The following is a 25,766-nucleotide window of genomic DNA, read 5'->3' as shown; positions in this document are numbered from 1 at the left end:
CTAAAATGCAGCTTCAATTGCAATTTGCATTTTTCATTGCGTTTTTGAACATCTCATTGAACTGAATGGGTGAAAAACGCAGTGAAAAATGCAGAAATAATTGACATGCTGCATTTTTGTGGGCACCACAAAAACACAGCTAAAAAATAACGCTGTGTGCAGACAACAAAAATGAAAACTCATAGACTTTGTTGGTGAAGCAAACTCATGCAGTTTTCTGAACAAAAGCGTACCCAAAAAACGCACAAAAACTCCGTGAAAAACGCACTGTGCGCACATAACCTTACCCTCCACCTGAGCAGAACTTGTGTATGTCCTTCCTACCAGGTCAAAAGCTTTATTGCTGTCATGTCACACAAAGGTCTTTATTAATAAGGACCAAAATGTTATTTGTGAATTAATTAAGAAGACAACCATAACTGTAAATGATTTCCAAAGTCAGCTCTGAATGGGGTTGTCCGTTTCTGGATCTGTGCTATGACCAATTCTTTTTAATCTCTTTATTAATGACCTTGTGGATGGGATTGATAGTAAAGTGTAAGGGTACCGTCACGCTTTAGCGATGCAGCAGCGATCCAACCAGCGATCTGACCTGGTCAGGATTGCTGCTGCGTCGCTACATGGTCGCTGGTGAGCTGCCAAACAGGCAGATCTCACCAGCGACCAGTGACCAGCCCCCAGCCAGCAGCGACGTGCAAGCGACGCTGTGCTTGCATGGAGCCGGCGTCTGGAAGCTGCGGACACTGGTAACTAAGGTAAACATCGGGTATGGTTACCCGATGTTTACCGTAGTTACCAGCGCACACCGCTTAGCTTAGCGTGTGTAGGCAGCAGGAGCCGGCACTGGCAGCGTGAGAGCTGCGGAGGCTGGTAACGAAGGTAAATATCGGGTAACCACCTTGGTTACCCGATGTTTACCTTGGTTACAGCTTACCGCAGGCTGTCAGATGCCGGCTCCTGCTCCCTGCACATTCAGGATTGTTGCTCTCTCGCTGTCACACACAGCGATGTGTGCTTATCAGCGGGAGAGCAACAATAAAAAAACGAACCAGGGCTGTGTGTAACGAGCAGCGATCTCACAGCAGGGGCCAGATCGCTGCTCAGTGTCACACACAGCGAGATCGCTAATGAGGTCACTGCTGCGTCACAAAAACCGTGACTTAGCAGCGATTTCAGTAGCGATCTCGCTGTGTGTGAAGTACCCCTAAGTCTTTGCTGATTACATCAAACTATGTAGGATATTAAAAACTGACCTTGATAGTACAATATTACAAAAAGCTCTGGATAAGATGTCAGAATGGGCAGATACTTGGCAAATGAGATTTAATGTTGATAAATATAAAGTAATGCACCTAGGACGGAGTTATCCTATAACTGCGTATACATTAGATGTTAGTAAACTCGGGACTACAGAACAGGAGAAGGACTTGGGTATTCTCATTACAAATAAGCTGAGCAGCAGTACACAATGTCAAGCAGCAGCTGCTAAAGCAAACAAGATTTTAGGGTGTATAAAAAGAGAGATTAGATCCCAACATATTGTTACCCCTCTATAAATCACTTGTAAGGCCACATCTAGAATATGGGATTCAGTTTTCAGCTCCACATTTTAAAAAGGACAGTCAGAAGTTAGAATCAGTTCAAAGGCAGGCAACTAGACTACTACAAGGAATGGAAGACCTCCCATATGATGACAGGTTGAAAAAGTTAGATATGTTTAGCTTAGAAAAAAAGACGTCTCAGAGGAGATCTCATTTATATGTATAAATAATAATAAGTTTTATTTCTATAGCGCCAACATATTCCGCAGCGCTTTACAATTAAGAGGGGACATGTACAGACAATATGAGACAATACAAAATAACAAAGTTAAGATACCAGGAGGAGTGAGGGCCCTGCTCGTAAGCTTACAGTCTATGAGGAAATAGGGGAGACACAAAAGGTGAATGGGGGGGAGAAAAGCTTGTCATATATGGTCCGGCCATCGATTTAATAGGGTATTCAAAAGCAGCTGCGAGAATTTATACAGGCACAGAGGACGAGAACTGGAAGTACATTTTTTGAAGGGCAGAAAGGGACTAGATTAGATCAGGGCAGTGAGGTGATAGCCTAGTCTAAAGAAATGTGTTTTTAGGGCCTGCTTAAAGGTGTGGATGTTGGGAATTAATCGGATTTCTCTTGGTAGTGTGTTCCAGAGCATAGGCGCAGCTCGTGAGAAATCTTGAAGACGGGAGTGGGAGGTTCGAATTGTTGAGGATGTCAGTCTTAAGTCATTAGCAGAGCGGAGGGCACGGGTGGGGTGATAGACAGAGATGAGGGAGGAGATGTAGGGTGGTGCGGAACCGTGGAGAGCTTTGTGAGTGAGAGTGATAAGTTTATGTTGGAGTCTGTAACGGATAGGCAACCAGTGCAATGACTGGCAAAGAGCAGAGGCATCAGTGAAGCGGTTGCAGAGGAAAATGATCCTGGCTGCGGAATTCAGAATGGATTGGAGAGGGGAGAGTTTAGTAACAGGGAGACCAATTAGTAAAGAATTACAATAATCCAGGCGAGAATGAATGAGAGCGACAGTAAGAGTTTTTGCAGAGTCAACGGTAAGAAAAGGTAAAATTCTTGAGATGTTTTTGAGGTGGAAGTGACAAGAACGAGCAAGTGAACGAATGTGGGGAGTGAAGGAAAGATCGGAGTCAAATATAACCCCAAGACGTGCCCCGGGCGTGCTGCTGGGGCGTAATGGTAGAGCCACACACAGAAATGGTAATATTGGGTTTCGGAAGGTTAGGAGAGGGAGGAAACAGGAGAAGTTCAGTTTTTGACAGGTTCAGTTTTAGATAGAGGGATGCCATGATGTTGGAGACAGCGGACAGACAATCTGTAGTATTTTGTATTAGTGCAGGGGTGATGTCAGGAGAAGATGTGTACAGTTGGGTGTCATCAGCATAGAGATGGTACTGGAAACCAAATCTGCTGATTGTTTGTCCAATAGGGGCTGTGTATAGAGAGAACAGGAGGGGGCCTAGGACTGAACCCTGAGGAACCCTGACCGTAAGGGGAAGAGGAGAGGAAGAGGAGCTGGCAAAGGATACAGTGAATGAGCGGTCAGAGAGGTAAGAGGAGAATAGTGAGTAGGAGCTGGTGATCTGTCATGGGCAGGGAGGACACCGTCGCTGCTGCGCTCTCGCTAACGCTTGGGTCCAGCGCTGCTGCGATGGCTGCTCGGTGGCTCGAGCGGTGGGCCGAATCCGGGGACTCGAGCGGCGCTCCTCGCCCGTGAGTGAAAGGGGTGGTTGGTTTGGGGGATTTAGTCTGTGACGCCACCCACGGGTCGTGGTGAAGATGGGCACCACCGCTGCTGGTGACGGGGATCCCGGGAATGATGGTAGGGAGCAGCTGAGATGTTGTGACGGGGAGGCAGGGTTGGTGAGGTGCAGGATTGCATGGACATCGCGGCGCGGTGCCGGATGGCACGGGTGTACTCACTCAGCAAGAAAGGTACAAAGTCCTCGGTAAACCAAACGGCTGGATGGATGGGTCCCGCAGCTGGCTGCAGTGCTTCTCCCTGGACAGGTGATGGCGGCTGTCTTTCGCTGCACCTTGATGTTCTCTTTCTGACTACTATGGATTCCCAACGGTAGTCCGCTCCCCGGTGTATGGGTACCGGAGGAGCCCGTTTGCCCGCAGACGCTAGCCCTTGGGTCTCTAGCCTTAGGCGGTAGCTGTATACCCTCACGGTGTGGGCTGTTGCCTTCAATTGGGACTTTTGCTGTTGTGAAACCCAACAGCAGTGGGGGGTTCCAGTCACATTCGGATCTGACTATTGTCGGCGGCTCCAAGCCTGGTCGGGGTCCGATGGCCCTGCCTCTGTGTGCTGGCTTCACTTCGCTCCCCGGTCGGTACCGGCGGGCCGTCGCCCGTCCCCGGTCCTACGGTTCCGCGTTGCTCCACCACTCCTGCAGATGTCCACCACCGTCTGCCAACCTTGCTGTCAGTGCCTGGGCCACAAACCCAGACACCCAAGTGCTCACTCCTCTCACTTCAAACTCCAAACTCTATCTGTCACTTTTCCCGCCTCCAGGCCTGTGAACTCCTCGGTGGGTGGAGCCAACCACTTAGCTCCGCCCCACCTTTTGTGAACATCAGACACTGGAGGAATGCAACAAGGATTTTTGTTTGGCTGGTGTCCCTGTCTAATGGGGGTGGGGGTGTTTGTGTGTTATCTGTGACGACCTGGCTAGGCCAGGGCGCCACATTCCCCCTTGGTCAAATGCAGACTGTCCGCGGGCTGCCCGTCCATCACCGGTTTTATTTTTCAACTGTAAAAAGATAAATTAACTTGTAAAACATTTTCAAACATAAGCATTTCTTGTAAGGACACTTGAACGTTGCACATATAAACATTTTTAATAATGACGGCTGGACGGATGTCTTCCACTCTCCCACCCAAGCAATCTAGCCCTGATGCTGCCCCTAAGAAGTGGGCAGCACCCCTTGACCCCAGTCCAGGTTCAGGCTGCCTGAGCGGGAACGGGTATGGTTACTCGCACCCGGCTGTCACTTCAGGGGACGCCACGTCCTTGTGGGACCCCTGACCCCTGGAGGATGGCCACCGGTCCTGGTGGTGGCCGGGCCCCAGCCTGCTCTGCTGCAGGCCCTTCCTTCAATCTGCCTCTCTGGAGGCGGCACCAACGGAATATCCCCCTTAAACTTATTTACAAGTCCACAAGTTCGTGGGTGGCCTGCCAGTTCTCGGCCATGTCCATGAGTAGTCTCTCATGCAGGTTGTAAACACAGGGTCCCTCCGGGGACAACTTGCCGGCAACGGTCGGAATAATCACACAGATAATCAGGTAAATGTCACAGTTCATTAAAGTCATTCATTCACATATTTACATATTTAACATCTGACACCCCTAGATGGTAGTTTCCCTGTACCTAAGCGGGGGTTGGCCTAGGTTGGGGCGTGGGGACCTTCTGAGCCCAATGCTATCAGTGGAGGGCAAGGGGACAGAGGAGACAGTCAGCTCCACCTCCCGTCTACTGTGTGGGACCGGCGGAGACTCAGGGGGACTGGGTACAGGTGCAGCCCTGGGCACTGGTTCACTGGCGGGTACTTCCGTCTCCTTTACCTCCACGGGTTGTGGGAACATTATCACCGGAATGAGCACCGGGCCATTCTGTGTAGGCCAGTCCGCTGGGAAATCACCCATTACTGTGTGGATCACCTCTTTCTCCTTCTCCCCGGTTGGTCTGGGGGTTGGAACTTCAGCTGCTACCTTCAAAGGCGATGAGCACCTCTTCAGGTGGTCCCTGGACACCGTGGCCGAAGTCTTCCCCTGGTCACGACTAATCTGGTAGGCCTTCTCATTCTCCCATTCAGTGGGTTGTATGACATATGGGGTCTTTTCCCACTGGTCGTCGAGCTTATGGGTTCTTCTTTTTCGTTTCAGCACTACATCTCCAGGTTTAAAGGGGCCAGCTGGAGCCCGCTTGTTGAAATACTGTTCTTGCTGTTCCCAGCTCCGACACAGGTTCCTTTCGACATAGTCCTAGACCTGTCGGTACTGCGCTCTCCGCCGAGTGTCCCATCCAACAGTCGAAGGGAGGGCCTCTGGAGCTTACAAACCCATTTCTAGGTCTACTGGCAGCTGGCCTGGCCGAGCTCTCATCAGGTACGCTGGTGTACATTTGGTCGAGCTGGAAGGGATGTTATTATGGTACATATCGACCAGGTCAGGCAGGTTTTCTGGCCACAGGTTCCGCTCTTCTAGCGGTAACGTCTTGAGGAGACCCAGGACCAGATGGTTCATCTTTTCACACATGCCATTGGTCTGGGCATGGTAAGGCGTGGTCCGAATTTTCTTGCAGCCGTACAACTGGCAGAATTCTTGAAACACCTTTGTTCAAAAGCCGGGCCACGGTCGGTAAGCACCCTCTCCGGGTACCCGTGCGGTCGGCAGAAATAAGCCTGGAATGCTCTAGCGGCGGTACGGCCGGTCAGGTCCTTGACTGGGACAACCACCATAAATCTTGAATAGTGGTCCACAATGGTCAGAGCGTAGGTGTACCCACTTCGGCTAGGGGTGAGCTTCACATGGTCGAGGGCGACCAGCTCCAGCGGCTGATGAGTAATGATTGGGCGCAAAGGGGCCTTCTGGCTGGCCTCATCCCTTCTTCTCAGTGCACAGGGACCACATTCTCGACACCAGGCATCCACAGACTTCCGCATCCTACTCCAATAGAATCGCTCCATCAACAGCATCTCCAGCTTCTTCCACCCAAAGTGCCCGGCACCGTCATGGTAAGCCCGTAGAACTGTGGGCACACTCGCTTGGGGAACCACCAGCTGACGAACCTTCTCATGGGTCTTCGGGTTGATCAGATCCCGATACAGTGTCCCCCGGTCCAGATGCAGCCAGGCTCGTTCTTTCCACAGCCGTTGGGCCTCAGGCGGAGCAGCGGGGTCCAGTCCAGTGGAACCCTGTTCAATCATGGTCTTGACCAGTTGGACGGCAGGTGCTTGGTCTTGGGCTTCTTGCCATCCCTGACTTGGCAGCGGGTCCAGGCTCTCCTGTTGCTGCTGGACATGCAGCTTTTCGACCGGTGGCCGGTGGAATGCGGGCAGCTCGATTTCTTTGAGATCGTCGCCTTCCAGTCCCTCATCCGATAAGTGGGGCATCCGGGATAGCGCATCCGCGTTGGTGTTCTTGCGGCCGGCTCGGTACTTGATCGTGAAGTCATAATTAGACAGCCGGGCTACCCACCGCTGCTCCAACACGCCTAGTTTGGCCGTGTCCAGATGGGTTAACGGATTATTGTCCGTATAGGCGGTGAACTTAGCGGCTGCGAGGTAATGGCGGAACCGCTCAGTAATGGCCCACATCAGAGCTAGGAACTCAAACTTGAAGGAGCTGTAATTCTCAGGGTTCCTTTCCGTGGGCCGGAGTTTTCTGCTGGCATAGGCGATCACTTTTTCCTTTCCGTTCTGGACCTGGGACAGGACGGCTCCCAAGCCTACATTACTGGCATCGGTGTAGAGGATGAATGGGAGATTATAGTCGGGATACGCCAGGATTTCTTCCCCGGTCAAGGCCGTCTTCAGCTGGTGGAAAGACTCTTCGTGTTTCGCTTTCCAGGCCAGCGGGGTTCCAGAGGGCCGGCCACCCTTGGTCTGTCCCATGAGGAGGTCTTGCATGGGGGCGGCCATCTTTGTATACCCCTTAATGAACCGACAATAGTAGCGCCCCAGGCCCAGGAACTGTCTCACCTCTCTCACCGTGGTCGGTCTCGGCCAGTCTTCTCGGGATCTGGGGCGATGCCTTCCACGCTCACCATGTGTCCGAGGTACTGTACCCTGGGTTTCAGTAGGTGGCACTTGGAGGGCTTCAACTTCATCCCATATTTGGCTAGGGACGCGAACACTTCAGCCAAGTGTTCCAGATGAGCCTCGTACGTCTGGGAGTATGACCTCTGCCTCCTTCATGTTCCTCAACATGTCTTTAGCGCATTGATAGTGTGCTGGCGGAATGGGCCTGTACCTCTCTTTGATGGGTGGGTGTAGGTCTGTAGGGATATAGTGTTGAATCCCCTTAATCCTCCCGAAATCTAATGAGTGCTTGCTGAAAACCTGCTCATACTCTTGCACTACCCTGTATACCCCCTCTGATGTGCAGGTGTGGTTTCAGTACCTACGTGTAGTTCCTGGCACCACCCCTCCAACTGTGCAGAGGGTGTATGGCTACTGTCAGGGGATGCCGAGGTAGGAGGGACTGCTTCGTGAATGGTGTGAGGGTCTAAGGTGAGCAACTTGGCGAGGGTAGCATAACGGGGGAGCCTGACTAACTCCTCTGCACAATTCAGTTCTCTTACAGGCACTCTCCCCTTTTTAACGTCAACCACCCCTCTGGCCACCATCACTGTGGGCCAGTGTTCCGAAGGCATGGGTTCCACCATTGCCGGGTAGTCGCGCACCTGGGGGCCTGCTGCTGCTGGGCCCTGTTGCCGATACAGCAGGGCCCAGATCTCACGCTGCACAGCCCTCTGTCGGCCCCCTCCTGCGGTGGCAGCCAACTGCTGCAACAGATTCAGCACCTCACTCATATAATGCTCCATGATGTTGGTCCCCAAGATTACTTTCGGGGTATGGTCACTGGGTTCATTCATTACCACAATCATCCCTTGATTCTTTAACTCCGCACGTCCCACAGTCAGGGTCACTTGCTTGTATCCCACCTGGGTTAGTGGGAGTCCATTGGCTGCGACAAGAGTCAGGCTATCATCAGAGGGGGCAAGTTCGTCAGTGCCCCAATACTGCTGGTACAGGGTATATGGTACAGTGGTTACCTGTGATCCTGTGTCCAAGAGGGCCATGAGCGGGACGCCGTCCACTGCCAGGGGGATGATGGGGCGAGCTCCGACGTACCGGTCTCACCAATCAGGGGGGCCGTTGGTGTCTACTCCTGAGGATTGGCCCTTGGCCCCAGGGGTTGCTCGTTTAACGGGCACCGCCTAGAGTAGTGGCCAGGCTTGCTGCACCTGTAACAGATAGTAGGCCCATACCGTGAGTCATTGGTCCTTCTCCGCTGCATCCAAGGGACATCCTCCGGGCTGTCGGTGAGCTGGATCCCTCCTGGGGGCTTGACTCTCGTCGGAAGCTGGAGTGCGGCGAGGATCTTGGCTAGGTCTCCATCCATGCGGCGGACCTGGGCTGCTAGTTCCTCCATCATCCCGAGGGGTGCAGCAGGGGCCGGTAGAGCCGGGGGTGGAGGCGCCACCGTGATAGGAGCGGTCTCAGCCAGCCGGGGGGCCGCCTCAGGAGCGTCTGGCGCTGGGGCCTGCAGAGCCTTGATGGCCCGCTCTTTCAGTACTGCAAAGTCCAGATTGGGGTGTTCCAAAGCCCACAGCCGCAGCTGCTTGCGATCTTCCACGGACCCCAGCCCCTGCAGGAATTGCTCTACTAGCATCTTATTACTGTCCACATCATTGATAGTGTCCACCCGCTTCAGCATACGGAGGGCTGTTTGCAGGCGCAGGGCATAGTCTCTTACATTGTCCGCAGGCCGTTGTCAGCACTGATAAAACTGCATCCTCAGCTCCGTTTCGGTGCGGGTCTCAAAAACGATTTGTAATTTTTCGAATATGGTAGTCACTGAGACCCGGTCCGCGTCGGTCCAGGTCTCCACCTCCTGCTCAGCTGCGCCGGTTAGCTGCCCTAGCACTACCGCTGCCCGTTACCTATCAGTCAAGGGGTATAAATCGATTACCGGGCTAATCTTTTTCCGGAACACCTGCAAAGCATCAGGCTTCCCATCGTACTGCGGTAGCCAGGTAGCACCGGGCACATAGGGCAGGGAGAACAGCATCACCTGGGCGACCGCTGGAAATGCGGCCCCCCCGCTCTTGCAACCGGAGCAGGGGCTATCCCGTTTCCATCTACGGGTGCGGCGTGAGCTGCAACCGCCACTCCTCCAACAGCTTCGTCGGGCGCAGACATCTTTTTCCCGTCCCCCCTTGGTACTCTTCAGCATTTCCGTTTGTTGGGGGCGGGGCTTCGCTTTCGCGTCTTCCCTGCTCAGAGAAGATGGTAGAGCGGAAAATTTTTGCGCCAAGATGGCCGCGCTTCAAAATTTTTGTCCGGACGCCGCCGGCGGAGATCACAAGGCGCACTTCTACTGGTAAGTAGATGGGTTAAATCCTGTTTGTGACGCCAAGTTGTCGTGGGCGGGGAGGACGCCGTCGCTGCTGCGCTCTCGCTAACGCTCGGGTCCGGCGCTGCTGCGATGGCTGCTCGGTGGCTCGAGCAGTGGGCCGGATCCGGGGACTCGAGCGGCGCTCCTCGCCCGTGAGGGAAAGGGGTGGTTGGTTTGGGAGATTTAGTCCGTGACGCCACCCACGGGTCGTGGTGAAGATGGGCACCACCTCTGCTGATGACAGGGATCCCGGGAGCGATGGTAGGAAGCAGCTGAGATGTTGTTTTCACCCTCCGTGGGTAGGGGTCGATGGTCCCGGGGCCCGGTGATGTTGTGACGGGAGGCAGGGTTGGTGAGGTGCAGGGTTGTAGGGACAGCGCGGCGCGGTGCTGGATGGCACGGTTGTACTCACTCAGCAAGAAAGGTACAAAGTCCTCGGTAAACCAAACGGCTGGATGGATGGGTCCCCCAGATGGCTGCAGTGCTTCTCCCTGGACAGGTGATGGGGGCTGTCTTTCCATGCACCTTGATGTTCTCTTTCTGACTACTATGGATTCCCAACGGTAGTCCGCTCCCCGGTGTATAGGTACTGGAGGAGCCCGTTTGCCCGCAGACGCTAGCCCTTGGGTCTCTAGCTTTAGGCGGTAGCTGTATACCCTCACGGTGTGGGCTGTTGCCTTCAATCGGGACTTTTGCTGTTGTAAAACCCCTGGGGTTCCAGTCACATTCGGATCTGACTATTGTCGGCGGCTCCAAGCCTGGTCGGGGTCCGATAGCCCTGCCTGTGTGTGCTGGCTTCACTTCGCTCCCCGGTCGGTACCGGCGGGCTGTCGCCCGTCCCCGGTCCTACGGTTCCGCGTTGCTCCACCACTCCTGCAGACGGCCACCACCGTCTACCAACCTTGCTGTCAGTGCCTGGGCCACAAACCCAGACACCTAAGTGCTCACTCCTCTCACTTCAAACTCCAAACTCTGTCAGTTTTCCCGCCTCCAGGCCTGTGAACTCCTCGGTGGGTGGAGCCAACCGCTTAGCTCCGCCCCACCTGGTGTGGACATCAGACACTGGAGGGAGGCAACAAGGATTTTTGTTTGGCTGGTGTCCCTGTCTAATGGGGGTGGGGGTGTTTGTGTGTTATCTGTGACAACCTGGCTAGGCCAGGGCGCCACAGATCCACATTATCGAATGCAGCAGAGAGATCCAGGAGGATCAGCAGGGAGTAGTGACCATTAGATTTAGCTGTTAGTAAATCATTAGAGACTTTAGTAAGAGCAGTTTCAGGGCGATACACAACTGCTACTTGCAGGGAGAAGGGTCTGTAAAGCCTGACAGTGTGGACCTCAAAAGAAGGGAAGATAAGTGAGGGAACAGGAGGGATGACCTGAAAAGTGCAGTTTGGGGAAAGCAACAGACCAACACCTCCACCTGATCTGTTGTCAAGTCTAGGAGTGTGTGAAAATTGTAGTCCACCATATGAGAGAGCAGCAGCTGCCGTGGTGTCTGACTGCTGAATCCAGGTCTCAGTAAGAGCCAGGAGGTTGAGGGAATTGGAAAGGAAGAAGTCATGGATGAAGGAGAGTTTGTTACATGCTGAGCATGAGTTCCAAAGGGCACAGTTAAAAGAGACAGAAGGTATGCAAGGAATATTAATGAGATTTAGGGGGTTTCTGAGAATGCCAGGGAAGGAATTGAGCTTACTATTATAAGAAGGTCATGGATTAGGTGCAATATCTCCTGCTAAAAGGAGAAGGAGAATTGAGAGAGTGAGCATGTGGTTAAGATTTTTATAAGAGTGTCTATTACGTTGCATGGTGGGAGTGGATGGATCTGGATGGTTTATAATGTTGAAAAGAGCATGAGAGCAGTACATAGGAGAGGAGAGGAGAGAAGGGCTGATATAGATGGAGTGCACTGGGTGTGTGAAAGAGCTGTATAAATGAGGAAATGAAGCAGCTAGCATATAAATTGTACAAATACATAGGGTGGAAACATGTTGCAATACACAAAAATTTGGAGCAAGTTTGTTTGTTAGTCTTACATGCCTTACCTGTCTCCTGCCCTATACAACTGCCATGAATAACTGCAGTGCACTTATCAAAATCAATAACGGCAGTGCACTTATCAAAATCAATAACTGCAGCGCACTTATCAAAATCAATAACTGCAGCGCACTTATCAAAATCAATAACTGCAGTGCACTTATCAAAATCAATAACTGCAGTGCACTTATCAAAAATCAGCACTTAATAAAATCTGCACAAATGCCCCCTGCATAAATTCTTCGCCTTAGCTAGGTTTACTTATATAGGAAAGTTTGTGCTTAGATGTGGGTCAATTTAGCTCGTTAATCAATCAGCTAACTTGAGACACAAAGAGGCAGTGACTTGTAAAAACAACAAACAGGCTTGCATACTAACAAGATCATAAAACTCATGAGCAAGTGAGATACATTTTCTACATCTAAGAACAGGCTCAGTTAGAACTAATGATATATACCATTTCATTGCTATAAGCAGAAAGCGGCGTTAGAATTTAGCAGAGGAGATGAGATGGTCATATATACCATTTCATTGCTATAAGCAGAAAGCGGCGTTAGAATTTAGCAGATGAGAGGAGATGACATGATCATATATACCCGGGGGCACAGCAATGATCGGACCCGGAAGCAGAAGCGGCCGGGAGACAGAGTCTGCAGGAGGTGTTGCAGGACCTCCACCTGCAGAGCCGCACACTGGATGTATAAATACATGTGTGGTCAATATAAAAGACTGTCACATGACTTATTTCTTCCAAAGACAATATTAAGGACCAGGCACTCACTGCGAGTGGAAGAAAAGCGATTCCGACAGCTAAATAGGAAAGGGTTCTTTACAGTTAGAGCGGTCAGACTGTGGAATGCCCTACCACAAGAGGTAGTAATGGCAGATACTATAACAGCTTTTATAAAAGGGCTGGATGATTTCCTCAGTACACACAAAATTGTTGGTTATAAATGATTTAGTGACCAAATGTAGAACTGGTGGAGGAAGGTTGAACTAGATGGACCTAGGTCTTTTTTTCAACCTAAGTAACTATGTAACTATGTAACCTTTTGGTGCACTGTTTATATATTATTTTTTTCAAAGCTTGGACCCAATTGTGCTAACTAAAGAAATACCAGCACATATAGGCCTAGATTAATCAAAGGTTTTGTGTTACAAAGCTTGTGTAAAAACAATTGAAAAGTCGCAACATTTTTGAGCAATGCAAAACTGCACAGAAATGTTGCTCCTTTTACCATTTTCACTTTTGACAAAGTGGTGAAAGCTTGGCCATGATGGGGGCATGATGACCCCTGCTCATCCAATTCATGATGAGCAGTGTTGTACCTTATGCCACAAATCTCCAGTCCCTAAAGTACAATTTGTAGTGAGGCATACATGGAGGTTCTCACCAATTCGTTCCTCACCTGATTCATTAAGATGCATATGTTGCTTAATGAATCAGGTACCCCTGTCACGATTTTTCTGTGCAGAGCATCTGCACACTAGCAGATGTCTGCTGTGTTTTTCTGGACTACTGAGCTGGCAGTGACACTATTACTCTGTGCAGAGCATCTTGCACACTAGGAGATCTCTGCTGTGTTTTTCTGGACTACTGATCTGGCAGTGTCACAATTCCTCTGTGCAGAGCATCTTGCACACTTGGAGAAGCTCTGCTGTGTTTTTCTGGGCTACTGAGCTGGCAGGTTGATTTATTGCTCAGGTGTTTCATCTTTCTGGTAATTGATCTGCTTCTTTACTGAGCATATTATCACAGCACCTTGCCAGTCATACATTCTGGTTCTGTTGTTGTGCTGTTGCCCTGTGTTTCTGCATGTGTTCTGATCTTTGTTTTTTGACCCCAGACTGTTGTTTTTCTACTCTCTACCAGTTCCTTGTTCCTGTCGCAATCTCCTTGCTTTAGACCTCAGACCGTTACCTGACCATGTCTTAGTTTTCTCCCTGAATCTATTACGTGCCTTTTTGGAATTCTGACCCCTGGATTGAAATCTGACTATGCCTCGGTGTACTCCCTGTATCCATACGTGTCCTCCTGTTACCAGACCCCAGCTTTTATGACTACTCTTCTGTTTGTAGAATCTGTAAGTAGTAACTGCATTACAACCCCGTTCCCTCATCAAGACAAGAGTGAAAAATTCCAGTTTTTAAGAATTTGGGCCTTAGGTTTCATTTGAAGGTAAATAACATTAAAATCATGGCTACCTATCTTATTGATGAAAATGTATTTATGTATTTCTTGTTCTGGCTCACTTCCATTCATAGGAGAAATTCATAGAGCCACTACAGTCACTGCTCGTTACACAGTGAGCTCAGCTGTAATCACTATTGGGCACTTTGACTTACTGTTTTTCCCTATGTATGTACAGTGCAGGCTGACAAAGTGCCAGGGAGGGTTTACAGTTTTGCTCACTGTATAACGAGTGTTGACTGCAGTTGCTCCCTGCACTACCCTATATGACTGGAAGCAAGCGGCTGCAGGGGAGATATAAGTTCATTTTCTCCCTGTAGCTGCTGCTCGAGTAAAGCAGACAGGCATAATTTTCACAATATGTGTCTGCAGATTAATCCTATGTATGTAGGTAAATAGTATTACTGCACATTTCAGGGACCCTTTAATCTTTTGTGGACAAGTCCAAGACATCTCATGAAAATAATCCATGGTCCCAAGAGTACACCTCTAAAATAAATTTATTCTGAATAGATTAATTTTTTTTTCAATACAGGCCCAGGAGCGGACTCCTGTGCAAGAACAATATATGGACCTTTTGCAATCCAATAGGTCATCATAATGTGTAATTGTTAATTGCAACTACTTTGGAAATGGTCCCCCTTACTTCTTGGGCCTCCATAACCAGATTGCACCAATGGTATGTTTGCCCCTGAACAGGTCTCTTTCATCATTTACTATACTATTTGTGCAATGGCACTACATAAAATGAAAGATCTACTTTCCATTTTAAAATGTGCACCAAGCATATGAGGAGTATTCTTATAATATGGATAGATGTAAAATCTGTAATATGACTGGGCATCTGGGCACCTTGGATTTCTTACATTGGCATACTGAGGTTTTTTTCTAAAGGCTTCATTTGATGACATAATATAAAGTAAGAAAAGGGGAGATCTATTCTCCCTGAAGCCGCTCTCTTCCAGTTATCAGGGCAGTGCAGTCACCACACAGTGCCCAGTGAGAGTTCTGTAACAGCTCTCCTGCACATTGATTGACATTCTTTTTTGCTATCAAACTCTGCAAAACAGACTGTCAATCAATGTGCCAGTGAGTGATTACATTGTCACGACATTGGGAGAGGGCTGATGATCCAGCTGCAGTGTCTCCTCTGATCCACCAGACGGACGTCTGCATGGTCTGGAAAGAGGATCCTGTGAGGGACAAGAGAGAGGAAGATTCTGAAGTGAGGGGGCGGTCTTTTTCGGGCTCCGATTTGGATACATGGAGTGTTAGAGACAGCCTGCCGATTGCTGTACGAACAGAGGCCACGCAGCTGCGTGTCAGCGTTGATAAATGGTGTCCAGAGGGAGAGCTGTAAGCGCAGCAGTTGTCCTGGTGACCTCGGCCTTCCTACCAGCTGTGACTTCTGCCCTGAGGTGATCTATTCCTGAGGACTTCCTACTGAACCTGACTTCTGCCCTGCCTGAATTCCCCTTTGTACCAGATCTATCTATCTATCTGTATGTCCTGAGCTCAGGCCCTGCACATGTCTCTTTTTACAGGCAAGTGTGCACACTTACCCGATAGTGGTTTTGGAGCCAAATTGGGTATAATACACAGCAGTCACCTCTGCAGAACTGAACTTTAACTACTTTTGTATTGCTTCTAGCAAATGTTTAACCCCAAGGTACTTTCCTGTTTGTTCATATGTATGAGAGAGTGAGAGAGGGATAGAGATTTAGCTAAGATGTTAATTGGTGTGCTGGTCCAGAGACAGGTCCTTATTGCACCCCCTTATTTACACTCTCTAGTTTCTTCCTGGTGTCTCTCTGCTAGGCAAATTGTGTTTCGCTAGTTCCTGCCTTATTGGAAACGGTTTCTAGACCAGCACATTGATCCTGATTCAGAACCGTGTGTATGTACATTTATTGATGTTAGTCTTTACTTTTCTTCCCAAGTTCCATTTCCCATTTTCCCTATCGGATTATAAAGAGTTTGCACTTAACCTTACTCTGATCTCATTCGTGGCCCGCTGTATTCTGAACGAAACCTCTTGGCTTCACATCATAGTTAGCAGTGTTTGTAATCACTTCCTGCCCCAATGACCGGAAGAGAGTATCTGCAGGAAGAATATCATTTCATTTTCTCCCTGCAGTTGCTGCTCCATGAAGCCAACCAGGTATGATTTAAATTCTAGACAGAAAATATTATTTTGTAAACAGAGATTCTTTGAGAATAGTAATCAAAATTGGAAAATTCATGGAATATATAACCAATGCATCCAGTGAATCTCCTACAACTACACCATTGATACAAAACCCTTTATACAACATACAGACCTCAGACAGTTTTACTCTTTTCTCCATTCCTCCAATGCTTTGGAATACAGTTATTGAGTCATATGTTAATAAAATCAAACTGATTTAATAAGCCATTTGCATTTTCACTGCATCATCCATCAGCTATAGAGACATATGTCCTCATGCCTCTCCCTAACAAAAGAACAAATAGATACATCAACATCAATATCATACTGTAGCTCCTTGCTGGAAAGCCACCTGGCCCTGATGGCCTCACCACAGATATATACAAGAAATATTGGGATGTAGTGGCCCTTAACTATTGTAGGCCTAAAAACTAAGCACTTCAAAGTGGTCATCTTTCCTCATGAATGTATGAGGCCACCCTAATAGCCCTACCCAAACCTGGGAAAAACCCTCAAGAATGTAACTCAAATACACCCATCTCTCTAATTAGTTGTCACTCTATAATTACTCTAAAATTCATAGCAATATAGTGGACTGAGCTTTGGTATCACTAGAAATTCAGTAGAGTAGGACTTCATATAGACATGGATGAGAGCTTTTGAATTTGGATCTAATTGATTCTAAAGCGGGCTTTACATGTTACGACATCGCTAGCAATTGCTAGCGATATCGAGCGTGTAAGCACCCATCCCCGTCGATGTGCGATATCGTGTGTTCGCTGCCGTAGCGAACATTATCGCTACGGCAGCGTCACACGCACTTACCTGGTCGGTGTCGTCGCTATGACTGCCGAACAATCCCTCCCTCAAGGGGGAGTGACGTTTGTCATCACAGCGACGTCACCGCAACGTGACTAAGCGGCCGGCCAATCAAAGTGGAGGGGCGGAGATGAGCGGGACTACACATCTCGCCCACCTCCTTCCTTCCGCAATGTGGCCGGCGACAGGTAAGGAGACGTTCGTCGCTCCTGCGGTGTCACACACAGCGATGTGTGCTGCCGCAGGAGCGACGAACAACATCGTTAATCAACCATTACCGATTTTTGGTTTTGGGACAACCTCTCCATGGTGAACGATTTTCACCATTTTTGAGGTCGCTTAAGGTCGCTGGTCAGTGTCACACGCTGCGATATCGTTAATGACGCCGGATGTGCGTCACTAATAACGTGACCCCGACGATAAAACATTAACAATATCGTAGCGTGTAAAGCCCCCTTAACTCTTGTATGTTTTCCGTGAACAAGAATCCTCACTAATGGATTTTAAACATGGAATTGTTGTCTGTACAGTAGTACCCAGCCATTTGCAATAATCTCTATACAATACCCAGCTATGGAGAGACTTTCATGTATTTTGGTATCCAATAAATAACCATTATATGTAGAGGATTTACAATGATTTTCCAGTTTTAGAAAAAAATACTCCAAAATATTCCTGTAATGTAAAATAACAGAGACAGATAATAACTCTCCCCGGCACCAGATCTGCACCGCTGAGCTCAGTTATTAGCTGCGGTGGTAATGTGTTCTTATCGATGTGACTTCACCGCTGTAGCCAAAACACAGAGACAGGAACAGCTGGAGCTGGGGAGGGGAGTACTATCTGTCTTTGTTATTTAGATGAAATATTTCTATGTAAGAATATGAGTTGTAAGAACAGATGTCGTGTGATTCAGCAGGTATAATGTACGCGCCAATACCCATGCGCATGATTGCTGTCCAAAAGTCTTACTTCTTAGGCTATTTGAAATTAGAAAATTAGAGAATAACTGAAGGAGTGGTAACCCTGTAAAGAAAATGTAGCACAGATAGGTGGTTTGGGTGTACACGCTGAAAACACGTGTCAAAAAGGGGAAAATATGGATTTTGTATCAGGTTCCTGGTTAGATTAAAGAACCACTCCAGTCATTTTGTGTATTTCAGCTCCGATTTGCTGCTTCTAATCTATTCACCTTATTCTCACCTTGTGACATTTTCATGTTACCAGCTCCGCTATGGTCAGTCTTCTCCAGTTTTTGACCTACAAGCTGCTCAAATGTTTAATAGAATGCACCGGAGGTCACAACTCAATGTAAGTCTATGAGAGCCTTGTTCTAGTTCTCATAGACTTGCATTAGGAGTTTATGCTGTAACTTCAGACATCCAGACAGTCAAAATATGTCACCGTGGGACCAGAACGACGCTGAAAAAAGGAACATGCCGATGAGTAAGTATAAAACTAGGGGCAGTGGACTTAGATTTAAAGCACCACTCCAGCCCTAAAAAAAAAAAATAAAAATGCTGAAGTGGTGCTTTAAGTGTGATTCTGATTCCTGTATTGTCTTTTCTTTTGCTTTTGATTTTTGGCCATTACTTTCTTTAAATTTTTACTTTGTTTCTAATAGTTTTTAATAGTTGTAAATAATGGGACATATGAAGCAAGAACTTTATTGGGAATATCTCCACAAAAGATGGTATTTTGTGAAATAGCTGCACATTCACATACTTTGTAACACTTGACCTTTTTTTACACTACGTAAACAGGAACGACTCATTAATAGTTTATATTAATGAGTAAAATACAGCAGAGCATTAATTGGTTATAGTTTATCTTTATATTTTATATGAATGCATAGATTCATGCAAATTTCAATATGTAAATAATGTAACTTTTAAAATTCCTATGTTAATTGGGTGTGACTGCAAAGAAGAAAGTGTCAGTTTATAGATCATGCCGTGTGTCAAAGATGGAAGATGAAACTCAGAGATATCTTTTGGCATAATTTTATATAAGTGATTTTATTCTTCTAATTTTTAAAGTCTAATAAACCCTGTTGAAATAAATTGCTTACAGGTCTTCAGTATTGGAGGATATGTCTTTTCTTTGTCTGTTTTAGTATCTGAGAAGAAGAGTCAATGCGTATCTCATTGTGTGTGACATAGAGGTTTAGGATTTATCACCAGTAAACGTTTGGTCAAAAACATGAAGTATGAACATTGCATTGTTTCCAGAGATTTAGAATGAAAGCTAAGTTATACTTTAGAAGTCATCACACCAGTGGGCATTTAAAATTGAAGGCGTCATTTCCGGTCCCCTTTTCTAAAAGTGGCCACTGTGCTCTTAGGAACCTTGAGTACTGCATAAATTATTTTGTAACCTTGGCCAGATCTGTGCCTTACCACAATTCTGTCTCTGAGCTTCGTGGGCAGTTCCTTTGACCTCATGATTCTCATTTAGGGTTGGTTCACACATAGCGACAGCGATAACGACGTCGCTGTTACGTCACCATTTTCTGTGATGTAACAGCGACTTAGTAAGTCGCTGTTATGATCGCTGCTTAGCTGTCAAACACAGCGACGCAGCAGCGATCATCACGTCGCTACATGTGCAGAGAGCAGGGAGCTGCGCACATTGCTTAGCGCTAGCTCCCTGCTCTCCTAGCTACAGTACACCTCGGGTTAATTACACGATGTGTACTGCAGCTACATGTGCAGAGAGCAGGGAGCCGCGCACACTGCTTAGCGCTGGCTCCCTGCACTCCTAGCTACAGTACACATCGGATTAATTATATAATGTGTACTGCAGCTACATGTGCAGGGAGCAGCACACACTGCTTAGCGCTGGCTCCCTGCACTCCTAGCTACAGTACACATCGGGTTAATTAACCCGATGTGTACTGCAGCTACATGTGCAGAGAGCAGGGAGCCGGCACTGGCACCGTGAGAGCGGCGGAGGCTGGTAACGAAGGTAAATATCGGGTAACCACCTTGGTTACCCAATGTTTACCCTGGTTACAGCTTACCGCAGCTGCCAGATGCCGGCTCCTGCTCCCTGCTCGCTTCATTTCGTCGCTCTCTCGCTGTCACACACAGCGATATGTGCGTCACAGCGGGAGAGCGAAAATAAAAAAAACGAACCAGGGCTGTGTGTAACGAGCAGCGATCTCACAGCAGGGGCCAGATCGCTGCTCAGTGTCACACACAGCAAGATCGCTAATGAGGTCACTGTTGTGTCACCAAAACCGTGACGTAGCAGCGATTTCGGTAACGATCTCGCTGTGTGTGAAGCACCCCTTAGTCTGACATGCACTGTGAGCTGTGAAGTCTTATATAGATAGGTGTGTGCCTTTCCACAACAAGTCCTATCAGTTTCATTAAACACAGCTGGACTCCAATGAAGGAGTAGAATTATCTCATGGAGGATCACAAGGAAATGGACAGCATGTGACTTAAATATGAGTGTCTGAGCAAAGGGTCTGAATATTTATGACCATGTGATATTTCAGTTTTTCTTGTTTAATAAATTTGCAAAAATTTCTACATTTCTGTTTTTTTCTGACAAGATGGGGTGCAGTGTACATTAATGAGAAAAAAATTAACTATTTTGAATTTATGAAATGGCTGCAATGAAACAGAGTGAAAAATTTAAAGGGGTCTGAATACTTTACATACCCACTGTATGACTGTCTAACCAACAAGGCTTTTTTAAAACAATTAAGAACATTTTGATTGCATTTTTATTGTCTGGAACTGGAATTATAGTCAGCCTACAAATTTTTAGATGCCCTAAAGACAGAAGGGAAGTACTTGGGCCCATCGTTCACCCCTTTGGATATGAGGCCTTGCTACAAGGCTTATCAGGCCTACAACTCTTGTTTGGAGGGAGATAAAACTTTACTTGTGCATCATACCAATGGCCCTCATCTGTTGACTAGATAAGTGAATGTCCACCAAAAACAATTGCCTATTTGGAAAACCTTGTGCTACTGACTCACCAGCAAGACTAGAGGCTCTGGAAAGCTTTCAGCATCACACAAGTAAAGCTTATGGTAGATGACTCCAACTTGCTCACATTTATTCACCTAAGGTCTTAGGGCTAAAACTGATATTCCCCAACAGGCATTATATTGCATTTTTAAACTCGGAGATAGTATAAGTGCACAGTTTTCAGATTAAACAACTCGTTCTCCCTAAGCACCTAAACCCATTTACTTAATTTCAGCCAACATCACTAATGTTTATAATGTTCTGGTCACATGTACTTTTCTCTGACACCAAAATTTGGTCCAAACGGGAGGCTAATTTCTCCCCACTATAAGATCTAGTGAGACATGCTCTCTCATCAGTCTATGTTATCACTGTAAGCTAACAACAAACTAAGCATCACTCTTTGTTACCCATCAAGCACATATTATCACTCTTAAATTGCATAGGCATCATCCCTAGATCTGAATGCTTCAGATTCCATCAATATAATACCAATTTTTGGAATATGACGTGGGCATTCCCTTTTATTGACTATTGTTAGGTGTTTTCATTGGTACTAAGTGCCATACTCTGAACTATTCTACTACAAGATTAGTGTCTTTTTAGAATATTACATGACCAACAGTGGTCACACCACTCCAAAATAATTCTTAGGCCTCTTTCACACGTACATGCCTCCGGTACGTGTTTGGCAGTTTTCTCACGTACCGGAGGCACGTACACATGTAGATCTATGGATTCCTATGATTTTGGAGACACGTAAGTATTTGCGCATGGAACGTGTGTCTGTTCCGTACTTACGTGTGTCCGTGTGTTTCTCACGCCGACATGTCTGTTTTATCTCCGGCATCACGGGTGTCACACGGAACGTAAATGGGTCACACGTAATGCAAACGGACCACACGGATGTGTTCCATGTGACACGCACCGGAGAGAAGACATGTGTCTGTGAGAAAAAAAACCGAAACATTACTCACCTTCTTCAGCCCTCCTGTTTCTGCCGCCGCTGTCATTTGCTGCCAACCACCGCTCATTATGCTCATATAATATTCACTTCACTGCGGCCGGAAGCAGCAGCAGCGGGGAGTCGGCAGGATCAGAGACCGAAGATCAGCACCACGGACAGCGACGCCAGGGACAGGTGAGTAGAAAGTTCCCGTTCTCCGTGTGTTATCACGGATAACACACGGAGAACACATGTAGCCCATAAACACGGCTCATGGAAAGCAAAACGCACCTCTGACACATCCGTGAAAAACGTGCATGGTTTTCACGAACGTGTGAAAGAGGCCTTAGAGAGTCTCTGGGTATTGGTAAGAAAGTGATTATGCAGAAATAGATGACTAATATGGTGGACCAGTGGAAAACACATACTGTAAGTAGTTTCATTTCATATGAAAAACAATTTAAAAGTGAACTTTTTTGAATTTACCAAATGGCTGCAAGGAAACAAAGAGTGAAAAATAGACTAGAGAAAAAGAGATATGGCAGTGGACGGTACAATACAAGCTGAGGTTTTTCCAACACTTCTTAATTCTACTGTTCGTTGTACCTGAAGTTCTATATATTTTACAATCTACAATACTTTTATATTTTTTTACCTCATTTTGTAGCCATTCCTTATGTAGTTTAGTCTTATTTTCTACTTTATTCAAGGCATGGCATTAAAATTGTATGAGTTTTTTTATACGTTATTGCTTTTTCTACACTACTGTAGGTAGCAGATGAAGCGTCAGATGCTTTGATACATGTCTAATCCATATTAAATAATCTGATGCCAAAGCAAATTAGGCTACTTTTCCAAATATTAGACCTGACAAGAAACAAGGCTGTAAAAAACAGGATCTTGGTATGCCATGAGTAATCCTACACATTTTTAGAACTGGTATTTCACAGTAGTTTTATTATTCATTTTACATATTGAGTTTCTGTCTCTATTTATCTTGTCTGGAATTGGTCTGGAAAGGTTCTGCATTGTGTGATAAATTCATAATATGCAAATTCTACAGCATATGATTAGCTCTGGCAGACTTTTTCTTGGCGCCAAGGACGGTCCACCACAAGTGGTATCTTCTTGTGAAATGAAATCTATAGAACACAAAGTATGCTGTTTGTATAATGTTATATCTGGACTGCATGGGATGATCCACTTTAGCTTCTCCTCATGCCAAGTGTTTTGAATGATAATTTTCAAAGCCTCCCTGTGTATTTTGATGTCTGCCATCTATTAAATATGATATTCGGAGACTGGGTATGAAGGCTTAAATAAAGATGAACAGTTTATAATACAAATAGATGGTTCTATTATAGAGAAAGCATGACTGGTTCTGCTATGGATGCCCCTCTGTTTCTTTGATGGAGGCATTGTGCAGGTAATTTGGTGGTCACTAAAATGGATTCTGAGCATTGAATGCAGCTGAAAGTTATTGCAATGGACCGCTAAGGATACAACTGTGATGGGGAAGTGTAGTATAATGTAGCGGTTATTGCAATGGACCGCTAAGGATATAACTGTGATGGGGAACTGTAGCATAAGTTAGCGGTTATTGTAATGGAACTCTAAGCATATAACTGTGATGGGGAACTGTAGCATAACTTAGTGATTATTGCCCTGGATCGCTACGGATATAACTGTGATGGGGAACTGTAGCATAACTTAGTGATTATTGCATTGGACCGCTAAGGATATAACTGTGATGGGTAACTGTAGCATAACTTAGCGGTTATTGCAATGGACTGCTAAGGATATAACTGTGATGGGGGAGTGTAGCATAATGTAGCAGTTATTACAATGGACCGCTAAGGATATAACTGTGATGGGTAACTGTAGCATAACTTAGCGGTTATTGCAATGGACCGCTAAGGATATAACTGTGATGTGGAACTAGCATAATGTAGCGGTTATTGAAATAGACCGCTAAGGATATAACTGTGATGGAGACCTGTAGCATAACTTAGTGATTATTGCACTGGATCGCTAAGGATATAACTGTGATGGGGAACTGTAGCATAATGTAGTGGTTATTGAAATGGACCGCTAAGGATATAACTGTGATGGGTAAGTGTAGTATAACATAGCGGTTATTGCAATGGACTGCTGAGGAAATAACTGTGATGTGGAACTGTAGCAGAAGTTATTGGTTATTGCAATGGACCGCTAAGGAAATAACTGTGATGGGGAAGTGTAGCATAACTTAGAGGTTATTGCAATGGACCGCTAAGGAAATATCTGTGATGGGGAAGTGTAGCATAACTTAGAGGTTATTGCAATGGACCGCTAAGGAAATATCTGTGATGGGGAGCTGTATCATAATGTAGCGGTTATTGCAATGGAAGGATATAACTGTGATGGAGAACTGTAGCATAATGTAGTGGTTATTTGTCATGCTCCCAGAGCCACGGCGCTGCTCGTCATGGCGCCGCTTGTCACTGTGCTGCTCCTTATTCACCGAACCGCTCTCCCTCGTCAGCCTCCTTCGTGCTACCTGCTCGCCGGCCCCGCCGTCCCGCTGCTGCCCGGGACTCTGCCTCCGGCTTTCCTGAGTCTCCTCCTCTGCATCCTGTACTGATCTCCGATAGACGTAGTGGTTATTGCAATGGACCGCTAAGGATATAACTGTGACGTGGAACTGTAGCATAAGTTATCGATTGTTGCAATGGACCTCTAAGGATACAACTGTAATGGAGAACTGCAGCATAATTTAGCGGTTATTGCAATGGACCGCTAAGGATATAACTGTGATGGGGAACTGTAGCATAACTTAGCGGTTATTGCAATGAACCGCTAAGGATACAACTGTGATGGGGAACTGCAGCATAATTTAGCGGTTATTGCAATGGACCGCTAAGGATATAACTGTGATGGGGAACTGTAGCATAACTTAGCGGTTATTGCAATGAACCGCTAAGGATACAACTGTGATGGGGAACTGTAGCATAAATTAACAGTTACTGCAATGGACCACTAAGGATATAACTGTGATGGGGAACTGTAGCATAAAATAGTGGTATTTGCAATGAACCACTAAGGATATAACTGTGACGTGGAACTGTAGCATAACTTAGCAGTTATTGCAATGGATCGCTAAAGATGTAACTGTGATGGGGAACTGTAGCATAAATTAGCTGTTACTGCAATGAACCACTAAGGATATAACTGTGATGGGGAACTGTAGCATAACTTAGTGGTTATTGCAATGGACCGCTAAGGATATAACTGTGATGGGTAACTGTAGCATAACTTAGCGGTTATTGCAAAGGACCACTAAGCATATAACTGTGATGGGGAGCTGTAGCATAACTTAGTGGTTATTGCAATGGACCGCTAAGGATATAACTGTGATGGGGAAGTATAGCATACTCTCCTATTTTTGCAATTTGTATTACAATGGAGATAGTGAGGATAGCAATCCCAACTAGGGTGCTTTGTACGGCACATCATATAAAGTATATCTGCTTCTCATTTCTTCTCTAAATTTAAAATTCTAAAAAACTTAAAAACTTACTCTTGCCTCTTAATTGATTTTTATAAACCGTGCAATCTAAAAAGTTTGGACACTGTGTAAAATGTAAAGAAAAAAAGAATGCAATAAATTGGAGGCTATGTTTTCTCCATAAATTTAATTTTTTAAATGAAATGGAAAAATGTCAAATTTTCAAGTTCTGATCTGTTTTCTATATACTGTTGTGAATAAAATATGGCAGTAAGAGTTTTCGGAACCATTGCACTCTTGTTTTCTTTACATTTTACATCACGTCCCATCAACTTTTCTGGAATTGGGATTGTACAAGACTTTGTGACTTCCATCTGTAGGTCATCAGTAACTTATAGATTCAAGGGGAGAAAAGGGCCTCAATAG

Source organism: Anomaloglossus baeobatrachus, chromosome 4 (genome assembly GCF_048569485.1).
Source record: "Anomaloglossus baeobatrachus isolate aAnoBae1 chromosome 4, aAnoBae1.hap1, whole genome shotgun sequence".
Lineage (NCBI taxonomy): Eukaryota > Metazoa > Chordata > Amphibia > Anura > Aromobatidae > Anomaloglossus > Anomaloglossus baeobatrachus.
The sequence above is the reverse complement of the archived record's forward strand: the minus strand, read 5'-3'. Positions refer to the sequence as shown.